A 13,748-nucleotide genomic window follows, 5' to 3' on the forward strand; every position below is an offset into this window, starting at 1 on the left:
GGGCACCATCAGCTTTCTTCACCACGTTTGCTTATGCACCCGCTTTGTCTTCAGCAATTGTGTCGGGAAGGTGTGCTTCATGGAATGCCAGTTTAATAGAACAAAGTATTCTTGCATTGAGGGAGTACTTGAGTGGAGGCCCAATGTCCATCTGCTACCTTAATACTAAATCCGTACATATATGTACATAGGTCTATTTCCACATCCTCATATATAAATATATTTACATTTGTAAATGCCTTTATTTAGATTTCTATAAATGTCATTTCCCTCGTAGCTCTTTCCTCTATATCCTTTTACTTTCCTCTTGTCCCACTATCATGTTCAGCCTTCATTAGGGTTTCGTAATTCCTCTGTTACATTACCCTTGGTCACGCCCCACCAGGCCTCCTACACCCTACTCACCACCGATTTTGGATCACTTGTTGTTCCCTTGTCCTAGAGTTTGTTAACACCACTGCCTTTCTCCCCACCTCCCCTTCTCCCATGTCCCCCTGGAACTGTCGGTCCTGTTGTTTTCTCCTTCAGATTGTTCATCCAGCCTATCTTATTTAGACAGACCTGTGGAGATAATAACATGCACAAAAACAAGGCAGAGCAAAACCAAGCAACAAAAGAAAACAAAACAACAAGCCAATGACAAAAAATGAAACAAAACAAAACAAGAAAGAAAAGCTTGTAGTTAGTTCAAGGACTGTTTGTTGGCCTTTCGGAGTGTTTTCCAGTCGAGTCTGTTGGGGCACCGAGCCCTGGCCCCAAAGTCTATTTTTGGTATTCCCTGGGGACTTCGTTGCTCTGCTATTGGTTGCACGCCCTTAGTGTTTTGCCTCGGTGTGGTGGATCAGATAGGGCGGAATTCCCACACTGTCTCTGGTGTCCGCTGTAGGGCTATGGGTCAGTGAGGGATGTCGTGTCTCAATAGTGGGGCCAGTTATGTGGTCTTCTCTGTGGATTGGCTGCTCTGAGCGGGAATATCGTCCTCAAGGCTTGGTGGGCCAGGATGTGCTCCATTCTCTCCTCTTCCCCTTTCATTTGCTCCTGTGTGCTCTGATCAGATATGTCCCTCTCCCGGAGCTGCAGATTCAGTCCTGTCTTCTGAAATAAATTCTTTGTGTGGGGGCGAGGGGCAGGTGTCCACGTAGTTGGGATTGGGGCTGGCCCCTCAGACCTCTCCACTGGCTCGCTACTCCATGCCGGCATGTTGCATTCACATCTTGGAGCACTGGGTTGAAGTCTGGTCCCTCTTTCCACAGGGGTCACTTTTAAGACCATTGGAAAACACAGATTTCTGATGGTCTTAGGACCCTAGATACCCCTCCTCTATCCATCTCCAGGTGGGTCCACCCACATGCAGATATGCCCACATACGAGTAACCGGCATGAAGACTGTTACCCATGCTACACCATGCTTCAAAACAAAATTTCATTTATTTGTTATTAGAAATAAATATTTCCACAATATATAATGACATATTGTTTTTGTGAATAATCAGTTTTTAAATTATTTTCAATTTGTAACAATGAAAATACATCCTGCATATCAAATATTTACATGGCAATTCCTAACAGTAGCAAACTTACAGTGATGAAGTAGCAACAAAAATAATTTTATGGTTGGGGGCCACCACAACATGAGCACCTGTATTAAAGGGTCGCGGCATTAGGAAGGTTGAGAACCACTGTTTAAAAGTGTTAAAGTGCAAAGATGGCACTTGGAGCACTAAGTTGATTCTAACTGTAGTCATGGTATTTTCAATTGCCTCATACATTTGAAAGCTGGACAATGAATAAAGAAGATTGAAGAAGAATTGATGTATCTGAATTAAGGTGCTAGTGAAGAATATTGAAAATACCATGGACTGCTAGAAAACAAACAAATCTAACTTAGAAGTACAGTGAGAATGCTCCATAGAAGAAAGTATAATGAGACTTTGTGTTTCGTACTTTGGACATGTTTTGGGGAAGGACCAGACCTTGGGATAACCCTCAACAAAATGGATTACCACAGGGACTGCAACAATTGTGAGGATGGTGCAGGACTGGGCAGTGTTCCCTCCTGTTACACATCATATCAGGTGTCACCTGATTTGATGACACCTAACAACAACCACCCACCACTTGTCTGTCAGCTTGCAGTACTGTGGTGGCTTGCGTATTAGTGTGATGCTAGCGGTTATGTCATCTATATTTTGAAAACCAGCAGGATCACCCAAAGCAAACAGGTTTCAACAGAGCTTCAAGAGTAAAAATGACTACAAAGAAGGAAAAGCTATCTATTTCTGAAGGATCAGCCACTGAAAACCTTATGAGTAGCAGTGGAAGATTGTCAGATGTAATGCTGGAAGATGAACCCCTCACATTGTAAGGCACTCAAAATAGCACTGGGGAAGGCTGCCTGCTCAAAGTTGAGTTGGCCATAATGTTGTGATGGATTAAGCCTTTCAATGCCTTTATCTGCTGATGGGGCACAACTCAAAATGAGGAATTCATTAATAATCAGAAAGTGGAATGTACAAAGTATGAATCTAGGAAAACTGAAAGTTGTGAAAAATGAAATGAAGCATATAAAAATTGATACTCTAGACATTAGTGAGCTAAAATGGACTGTTATTGGTCATTTTAAAAAAGAAAATCATCCAGCTTACTATGCTGGGAATGACAAATCCTAGAGGAATAGCATTGCATTCAACTTCAAAATGAACATTTCAAGATCTATCTTGCGGTGCTGTGATACGATAATATCTGTTTGCCTACAAATGAGTCAGTTAGTACAGGTATGATCCACCTACTAAAGCTAGTGAATTCTACCAACTTCTTCAGTCTGAAACTGATCAAACATGAGCTGAAGATACACTGTTAATTAATTGCTGATTGAATAGAGAAAGTTGCAAAGAGGAAAGGACGGAACCATAGTCGGAAAATGTGACCTTAGGGGTAGAAACAAAGCTGGCAATCACATGGAATTTTATAAAATCACTGACTTCATTCAAATACATTTTTTCAACAACATAAGTTGTGTCTATATATGTTGACTTTTGCAGATGGGCTGCACACTAATCAAATTTGGGGCATTTTCAAGAAAAGACAATCAAGAAACTAAATAAAATAAGACCAGGGGCCTATTGTGCAGCAGACATGAATTGCTCATATTTAAGTTGAAGGTGAAGAAAATTAAAACAAGTCCAAGAGTGCCAAAATAACTTACTGAGTATATCCCAACTGAATTTTGAGAGCATCTCAAGATAGGACACATTGAACACTAAAAACAGAAGACCTGCTGAGTTGTGGGATGACATCTAGGACATTTTTTTTAAAAAGTCATTAAAAAGGGAAAAAGCTCAAAGTGAATGTCAGATGTCAGAACATCTTGAACATAGTTACTAAATTAAATGGAAGAAATGAAACTGTACAAGAGCTGATAAGAGACCTGGAGTTAGAAAGCTAAAAAGAAAGAACATCTTCAGCATATCTTAAGCTGCAAGAACTGAAGTAGACACTCAAGCCTCAAATTGTAATGAGGGAATCAGCTGTGCTTGTGCAGAACCGAGTCCAAATGCACTTGTGGGAACAGAACAAGAGAGTACTGCATGGTTTGAAATCAAGAAAGGTGTGTGTCAGAGTTGTATCCTCTCATTATTCTTAATCAGTCTGTATGCTGAGCAAATAGTGAGAGAAACGGGACTACACGAGGAAGAATGTGGCATCAGGATTGGAGGAAGACTTATTAACAACTTGTGATGTGCAGATGACACAACTTGCTTGCTGAAAGTGAGCACTTGATGTTGAAGATCGAGTATTACAACCTTCAGTAAGGATTCCAACTCAATGTAAAGAAACCCAAATCCTCACAATAGTAACATCTTGCTAAACAGAAAAATGGCTGAAGTTGTCAAAGATTTTTATCTTGCTTGATTCCACAATTAATGCTCATGAAAGCATCAGTCAAGAGATCAAAAGTTGCATTATGCAAGTTTACACAAGACCTCTTTAAAGTGTTGAAAAGCAAGGATGTTACTCTGAGGACTTAGGTGGGCCTAACCCCAGCTGTGGTGTTTTCCAGTCACCTCATATGCATGTGTAAGTTGGGCATTGAATAAGGAAGACTGGAGAATTGATGCATTTGTTTTACGGTATTGCTGAAGAATATTGGGCTGACAGAAGAACAAACAAATCTGTCTTGGAAGAAGTACAGCCAGAGTGCTCCTTATAGAATGAGGATAGTGAGACTTCATCCTTCTTATTTGGACATGTTATCAGGAGAGACCAGTCCCTAGAATAGGACATTACTTGTGCTAAAGCAGATGACCAGCAAAAAAAGGGAAAGCCATTAAGGAGATGGATTGTCGTGATGGCTACAACAATGGGCTCAAACATAACAATTGTGAAGATGCTGCAGGACCGTGCAATGTCTCTTCTGTTGTGCATAGGTGCCTTTGAGTAGGAGCTGACTCAAGGGCACATAACAACATATACAGACAGACAAACACATGCCAAGGAGGGTTTATTTGTTTTATATATGATTGCTTAATAGTTGATACAAAGATGTGAAGGAGGGGCCTATAATTTCTGTTAACAGAAAGCTTTAGTTACGTTTGATGTAGCGGGAGAGGAACAAGGCAGAGGTCTGCAGAGCCGAGCCCTGGATACTAGTCTTTATACAGAGTCAGCAACTAACCTTTGTAATTCCTAATAACAGCTAAGAATTTTATAAATATGTGCATTGTACCCCCTGATTCTCACAGTAATGATCTGTAGAAAGAGAGTCTTAGTTTTCCTGAATTAATGGCTTGCCCAGCAGCATTCAGAGAAAGTAGCAGAATTGGTATTTTAGCTTGTAAGTCTGTAATTTCACGTCCAAGCATGCTGTTTTCACTTTGCTATGTGGTTAATGTCTGGGAGTTTCAAGTTTAAGACAATTAATTACTTGCCTCTGCCTTTTTTTTTCCTTTTGTCAATTACTGTAAAAATTCATAATGGGGATAGATCTTTTTTGAAAAAGAAATTTGAAGTACATACTCTGTGGACCATTGGCTTTCTCCTTCACGTCTTGTTTGATGATACTCAGATATTCTCCAGGTGTGTGGTTTATTGTGTCGGTGTAGTTTTTCTACTCTCATGATGTTCTGGCACCTCCCCCCAAAACAATTTTTTTTTCAAACCTATGTATTTAAATTTCTTTTACCAAACAACCTTATCACCTTCAGACTACTCTCGATTACACTTAATACATTTGTCAAATCTGCCATTCCATTCTTGAAAACATTTTTCAAACTCATCTGTTTGGATGGCTGACACCACCTCACTCGTTTTTTTCTTCACTTTTCCTAAGTTGTCAAATTGCTGTCCTTTCATGTTTCTCTTCACGGGAACAAAAAGAAGTCACAGGAACAACATCAGGTGAGTAAGGTGCTAAGGTGCGTGCCATTTTTTTTGGCCCAAAACTGGAGCACTGAGATGGCTGCATGAGCAGGTGTATTGTCCTGGTGGCAAAACCAGTTTCCCCGGCAGCCACAAATCGGGCCTTTTTTGTCACACAGTTATGCAATATTTTCAGAAAGTCTAAATAGAAAGCTTGATTAACAGTCTGACCTGGTGGAACTGAACACTAAAGGCACTATGCTCCTTACATCAAAAAAACAAACGAGCAACGGTTTTTGTGGGGTAACCCCTCGTATATATAGTTGGAACTCTTGGATGTAGTTCTGTGCATGAAGTGAAACAGACAAAAACTGCCTTTCTCTTGTTCTACATGGCGCATTTGCTGGTGACGTACTATTTCATGTGTTGTTGGGTTTTCAGAGTTTGATTATCCAGTCATCACAGTGGTTATAACTACGCGCTTCATGAGTTCAGGATATATGTAAACTCATGATCCTCCGTCACTCATTTGAGTAATGGAACTTTTTATCCATGAGGCTTATTTATAGTATTGAATAACTGCCCTGAGATCTTGGAGCTAGTATGCGGATGGAGCTTGAATTCTAGTATGTCTTCTCAGTTCTAAAAGGCCATACAGGTTTAAAGAGGTAAGGAGGTAAAAATACAAGAATTAAAAGATAATGGATGTTCACACCTTCTTCTTGGTACACTTTTCAGTATTTAATTGCTTTAGCATTTAATAGATAGATAGATATAAGGCAGTGCATTCTTGCCACTGTTACTTGCCCCTCCCGTCAGCACTGGTGAAAAACCCCTGCCCCCCCAAATTCCACTGCCATTAAATTCAATTCCAACTTTCAGTGACCCTATGTAGGGTTTCTGCAGCTGTAAATTTTTATGGGAGCAGAATAGGCTCATCTTTCTCCCACAGAGCATCTGGTGGGTTTAAACCACCGACCTTGTAGTTAGCAGTCTAATACTATCAAAGATTTTCTTATTTTCAGATTTCTAGCTTTGAATATGTGCAACACTATTCTAAACAAGGCATCTTTGGGTACAAATTGTTCTGCCTGTGCCTGCTAACATAAATGTTGGAGGTTTAAGACCTCCCAGAGGTGTCTCAGAAGAAAGTGCTGGGGTTCTGCTTCCCAAAAATTCAGCCATGGAACACAATAATAGGCTCAAACTGAGGGCAGGGCAGTGTGAATGGAGCAGGTTTGGTGCTGTAAGGCGGATGGGGGAAGATTTCCCAAAGAAATTGTCTTATGATTGTGTTGAGATGGAAAAGAATTCCTCGCAACAACTTTCCTACTTTTTCTCACCCATGCAGTTTCTTGTTTTCTTAAAACTTCCTTATCCTTCATCATCACATTGTGTCTTTCAAGAAAATCTATCAAGATTATTAACTTTCTGAACTGATCTCTTAGATTGGACCAGTTTTATTTTTTGAAGGCAAGGCTTAGACAAGTATATGTCTGCAGCACTGGTGGCAGAGACATGTTTCAACATAAGTTGTTTACAGTAAACGTGTGCATGTATGAACTGGAACCCTAGTAGCAATGTACTGTATATCCTTGTGGATAAGCCGAGTTTTTCCAGCACATTTTTTTAAATAATCATTTTATTAGGGGCTCATACAACTCATCACAATCTGTACATACATCACTTGTGTCCAGTACATTAGTACATATGTTCACTTCATCATTCTCACAACATCCGCCCTCCACTCTAGCCCCTGGTGTCAGCTCCTCATTTTTCCTCCTCCCCCTGAACCCTTGATAATTTATAAATTATTATTTTATCATATCTTACCCCATCCGATGTCTCCCTCACCCACTTCTCCGCTGTCCGTCCCCAAGGGAGAAGGCCTTATGTAGACCTTGTCATCTGTTTCCCCTTTCTCTCTCACCTTCCCTCCACCCTCCTGATATCACTACTCTCTCCACTGGTCCTGGGGGAGTTCATCTGTCCTGGGTTCACTGTATTTCCAGTTCTTATCTGTGCCAGTGTACATCCTCCGGTCCAGCCGGATATGTAAGGTAGAATTGGGATCATGGTAGTGGGGGGGCATTTAAGAACTAGAGGAAAATTGCATATTTCATTGTTGCTACACTGCACTCTGATTGGCTCATCTCCTTCCCGCAATCCTTCTGCAAAGGGATGTCCAATTTCCCCCGTGGGCCCTGGGTCCCCACTCTGCACTCCCCCTCATTCACAATGTTAGGATTTTTTTTTTTTTTATGGTCTTTGATACATGATCCCTTCACCGCCTTGTCATCTTACGGGCTGGTGTGCTTCTTCCATGTGGGCTTTGTTGTTTCTCAGTTAGATGGCCCTTTGTTTATCTTCCAGCCTGTGGGACCCCAGATTCTATGTAATTTGACAGCTTGGCACCATCAGCTTTCTTCACCGCATTTGCTTATGTACCTGCTTTGTCTTCAGCATGCCTGTCGGGGTAAGCTGGTGTGCTTCTTCCTTGTGGGTTTTGTTGTATATTAGCTAGATGTCCACCTGTCTTCAAGCCTTTAAGACCCCAGATGCAGTATCATTTGATAGCCAGGTACCATCTGCTTTCTTCACCACTTTTGCTAATGCACCCCCTTTGTCCTCAACGATCGAGTAGGGACAGGCTGGTGTGCTTCTTCTTCCATGTGGGGTTTGTTGTCTCTCAGCTAGATGGCTGCTTGTTTATCTTCAGGTCTTTAAGGCTTTAGGTGCTATATCTTTTGGTAGCTGGGTGCCATCAACCAGCACATTTTTATATGCGGTTTTTGTGGTAAAATTAGGTGCTTCAGCTGGTACTCGGGTTGCCTTATCCTCTAGTATATACGGTGTGTATATTTTACTCATGAGTAAGTGTGTACTATATTTTAACCCAAATAGCACATTACATGGTTTTTAAACCGAGCACCCCCATTCTCGCTGTATGTTACATGCAGGTGCATGCTATCTTTAAAATTCCAGTAAACATCATTTTTGGGGTAGAAATATATTTAGTAAAACATTCAATTCAAAAATTTTTACTTGTACAGTGCAGTCACATTGATTACATTCTTCAAGTTATGCATTCATCTTATCCTTTTCCAAGTTAATCTGACAGTAAGATAAACTCACTATCTCATAAGCATTTCATTTAACTCTGAATAGTTTTCATTATGATCCCATATGTAAAATATCACAGTGCTCAGGGAGATGTTCTTTGCTGATTAAGTGAAACTGGTTTAAAAATGACTTTGGAATATAGGTAAGGTGTAAGTATGATCTAGAGCAGTAGTCATTCAGTTTCAATGACTTCATAAAATCTGGATTCTTGGAGAACTTGAATTCTGTTGTATATTTTCCCCCATTTTCATTAGAATTCTTCTGTAGAATCTTTAATCAGAATGTTTTGTGCTGAAAGCCTGTTCAGCATCATAGCAACACACACACCTGCAAGTCACATAAATGGTGGCTGTAATTGGGTGGGAATTGAACCCAGGCTGGCATGTGGAAGGTAAGAGTGCTGCCACTGAACCATTACTGCCCCCTGACTTTTATTTGGAAGTCATTTGTGTATGGCAGGCTTGTTGATTAAAGTAGCAAGAGTGTTAAGTTATTGAGTAAACCCTCTGCTTAAAATGGTTTCCCCTCTCAATAAACTTTTTTTTTCCTGATCATATAATACAGGTTTTTTTATTTTTAAAAAAAATCAGATTGTAATCCTGTGGTAGAGATGTATCTACTTTTATTTCTAAATCTTTTATATTCTAAAATATTTTGAATGGAATTATACTATATGAAATATTCTATAACCTTTTCACAGAGTTTTCAAAATGTTATCTCAAGGTTTGAATTTTCATAGCATTTTAGATATAGAAACAAGCTGATTTGTCCCCTGCTCATACTTCATACAGTTTCTTAACTTCATCATAAAAGGAAAAGCATTTTACCCAAATAAAATTATGAATATAAAATTTGTTTTGGTAACCTATTACAGAATATGGTTCCAAGGTTTCATAATAATGGCTTTTAAAGTACTAAACATTTCGGGGGGGGGGGCCATGGGGGTCGGTAGGGGGGTGGCCATCGGGCCACCGACTGCAAGGTCAGCAGTGTGAAACTACCACTTGGTTTTTGGGAGAAAGATGAAGTTTTCTATTCCCATTAAGATTTATGGTCCCAGAAACCCTGACCTATATGGGCACTTTGAGTCGGGATTGACTCGATGACAATGAAATATGTTAGTCCTTAATGCCAAAATAGTATAGGCAGCAAGATTTTTATGTTCGTATCATAAATAATGGGAACAGAATTCTGTGTTAGGCTGGCTAGACTAGAGAAACAAATCCAGAGACACTCGTGTGTGTAAGAGAGAACTTTATATCAAAGAGCAATTGTACATTAAGAAAACATCCCAGTCCTATCCACATCAAGTCCTTAAGTCCAATATTGTCCTATGTGTCCATACTAGGCCATAAATTCCTCTTTAGACTCATGCAGCCATGTAGTGATGCTGAATGCAGGAAGATCACAGGCCAGTGGGTGGAAAGTCTTGTGGATACAGTGGTGGTGGAAGCATCAGTGCTGGCTTGGGTCTTCAGTTAGCTCCTCCAGTTCCAGGGCTCTGGCTGCATCAGGGTAGCTCAGTGTGGCTTGTCAGGAAGAAAGCAGCAGGGAGAGTCTCCCACCTCCAGGGAGGAATATAGGAATACCCAGAATCCTCAGGAGAAAGTCATGCCCACATAGAGGCCTCATTGGCTGCGGCCTGATTGACAGACTAGACTCCACCCTTTCGCAAGTTGGCAGGAGATTATGTAACTGCCACAAACTCCAAAAGTGGAAACGAAAGTTCAGGGATGGATTCTTTAACTGATTTTTAATAGAATGAAGGGTCCGTTTCTGCCCCCCACTTTTAACTCTTACAAAAGACCACTCAAATACTTTACCAAGAACCAAATAACATCTGGCATTGATCATCAATTTCCCAAAACTGAGCAAAATAAAACTCATCCTTCCTGAGCATCTATCTGCTCCTGAAGTCTGAAGTATTATTGCTAAAACAGACCGTGGGGTCTAGAGAGAAACTGATGACACCAAATGACTGCACTTCTGTCTCTCTCATGCTCCACCACATTAATTGTTAAAGCTTATTGTTACTATTGCTCCTGTTCTGTATGTACTCCATTTATTGGGAACTAGGCCCAGGTACAGCCCACACTCAAAAGGGAGGAGAGGTAGGTTCTGTCTCCTGGAATGAGGAGTATCATTGAACTAGTGGGCAAGTGTTAAAACCACTATCAAACTCACTGCCATCTAGTTGATGCCATCTCACTGATTTCCTATAGGACAGGATAGAACTGCCCCTGAGGGTTTCATGACTGTGGGAGAAGAAAGCTGCATTCTCCCTTGGAGAGTGGTAATTTGGAACTGCTGACTTTGAGATTAGGAGACCAATGTGTAAAACTACTACCTATTGCCTTTTACTGCAGGCTAGACCGGAGCATGTACACAGGTACAGATTAAGAGCTCACGACACATGGAATTCAGGTCAGATAAACCCCTCAGCAGAAATGGGAGTAGTGATACCAGGAGGATAGAGGGAAGGGAGGGAGATGAGGGTTTAAGGGGGGAATTGATTGCAATGATGGGCACATAACCACCCTACCCGCCCTGTGGGGGTAGGGGGTAGGGGAGAGACAGCGGTCAGTGTAAGAGATGAAAATAATAATTTATAATTTATCAAGGGGTCACAAGGGTGGGAGGGAAAAAGAACTGATACCAAGGGCTCAAATAGAAAATAAATGTTTAGAAAATAATGGCGGCAACATATATACAAATATGCTTCATACAAGTGATGTACGAAGAGCTATAAGAGCCCCCAATAAAATGATCTTAAAAAAATGCTACCTATTTTGGAAAATAACTTTGAAGCCATACATATAGGCTATTTCTTTTTAAAGTTTCACCAACTAACTTTGGCATTCCATAGTGAATCTTGGGTACAATAACTATTAATTACTACATTTACCTACTGGATATCTCTGTTTCCCCATTCCATCTACATTTACTACTTGGGATTCTTCTGTAAGGAAGATTTGTTATATCTTTCCTGTTTTTTATTTAATGATTATATCAGTATGGACTCATGAATATTTATTTTGTGTGTGTGATAATCCATTGTGTGGTTCGTTTTGTGACTCAGGTTGTTTTAGCTTTAGCCATTTCAGGTTATCCCTTGTGTCTTTATCTTGGCATGCTCTCCTCCCCTCCCCCTTTGGTGTTAACTTCAAAATGTTTGTTGAGAAGGTATTCATTCCAGTAAATTGTACATAACTTACAGATAATTACTAAATTATTTTTAATTTCTTAAACCATCTCCCTCAATAGATTTTTTTTGGCTGTCTCACAATGAAAGATGACTAATTAAAAATGCATAAGTAAAATACCTTCTGATGCCTTAGCACATGATCTGTAAAATGTACAGTAGTTGATCTTGAATATACAGTTGATAAGTCAATTTTACCTCACACACACAGAGTTATGGCAGAAGTAAGAGTGAGAAAAATGAACTCCAAACTTCTCAGGGCTACAAAAGGCAAGGATCATAGTCAATTAGAAATGTAAAAAACAAGAGAAAGTTCTGGATTGGGGACAATGGTAGATCTTATAAAGAGAATCAAATTTAAGGGGTGATTAAAATTATATATCTTTTAACTTCTAACAAGCACAACTTGCTTTTTCACTTAAGTCAAAGTTGTGTTGTAGGTTGAAAACTTAATGATCCAAACAGAGGCTTGCTAATTCTTGGGGGATAAAGGATAAATCCATTTAAAAGTCTGATATTTGCTGAGGTTTTTTTGTCTTTATTTTTGCCTCTTAGTACTCAAATTCTGCCCTTGTGTGCCTTAATCTTAGATTCACATATTTCTCTACCAACATTCTTCTGTCTTTATAACTGTTTTGGAAATCGAAGGAAAATCTTTAGTATCTTATCTCTTGAATTGTTTTAAACACTCAGTATATTAACAGTTTGGAAATAGGATACGGCCGTTAACACTTAATTTCAAGTGTCTTACTGGCATAATGGCTACACATTGGGCTGCTAACCACAAGGTTAGTAGTTTGAAATCACCACCCATTCCACAGGAGAAAGCCAAGCCTTTCTACTCCTGTAAAGAGGTACATTCTAAGAAACCCACAGGGTCAGTTCTATTTTGTAGGGTTGCTATGAGTCAGTATCTGCTCAGTAGCAGGTTTTTCTTGTTTCTTTTCCCCCTTGAGTGCAAGTTGTAGGCTACTGTGAGGATAGTGCAGGCTGGGTAATGTTTCTTTCTGTTGCACCTAGGGTTGCTATGCGTTGCAACCAACTCACTGCCATCTAACAAGACATGGGACATACTGCTAAGTACATTATCAAGATAATGTGTATTTGATGGGGAGGCTCGTGGGTTTGATTTTACTTGCCATTCTCTGTTAAATTTAGGAGAGATCAAAATCATCTTTTGCAGTGCTGTTTGACTTATTTTTATTGCCTTGAAACCTTAAATTATAAAAAAGCTAAGTATGTGTACGAACTTCTAAACAATGTTGATAAAGGTTATTTTTAAATTGAACATTAATTTCTTGAAACCATAAAATAACATGTAACACCATTAGGAAGCATTCATGTTTCTTTCTGACCTTTTGGTAGCTCTGAAATGAAGTTGAGAAATTAATTTTTAAAGTAAGGATACCTTAGGCAGCATACGTGGGCCAGCCTATTATACTGGGTGTCTGACATTGTGATACGTGGAGTTGGTTTTTAAACAATAGTGCCTCATTTCCAAGTGTCTAGAATAAGTGCCTTGAATACTGCTTCTAACAGAAATAGAAATTATTAATGTGTACTCTTTGTTTAATGTTCAGTGCCAAACATTTTCAAGAATTTGATTTGATCTGATTGAGGAGGAAGTTGTCAACTGCACTGCATAATAGAATTAGTCATTTATAAAGGCAGTTGTCTACAGTCACAATTTTTTAAAAAACAACCTCAAACTGGACAGGATATTAGTAACTAAGGTCATTCAATGCTTCAATCCTGTCACCTGTTATACTGGTTTAAAATTTTTTTTTCCTCCTGTGACTTCTGTTTGGCTGTGGATGGCAGGGCATGTTAGGTGTTTCATCCTCCAGATAAAATTAATAATCCCGTATATACTCGTGTACAAGCTGTTTTTCAGCACATTTTTAATGGTTTTTGCGGTAAAATTAGGTGCCGCGGTTGATACTCGAGTATATACGGTAACTTTGTAAAATAGGAATGACATATCAAGTATTGCATATCCCTATGTAAGCCTTCCTAACAACTGATAAATAGTCATGAAGACTTTCAAGCATTCTGTGGGCTTCTC

The 13,748-nt window shown here is 39.6% G+C and overlaps 1 protein-coding gene across 1 annotated transcript in view; it reads left to right on the forward strand.

Moving 5' to 3' along the window:
• The window catches only part of RAB1A (RAB1A, member RAS oncogene family), a 34,272-nt gene that overhangs the window by 11,264 nt on the left and 9,260 nt on the right, over nt 1-13,748 (forward strand). The window lies entirely within an intron of this gene.

Source organism: Echinops telfairi, unplaced genomic scaffold (assembly GCF_000313985.2).
Source record: "Echinops telfairi isolate 266 unplaced genomic scaffold, ASM31398v2 ScPeMD7_2573;HRSCAF=3158, whole genome shotgun sequence".
NCBI classification, from domain to species: Eukaryota; Metazoa; Chordata; class Mammalia; order Afrosoricida; family Tenrecidae; genus Echinops; species Echinops telfairi.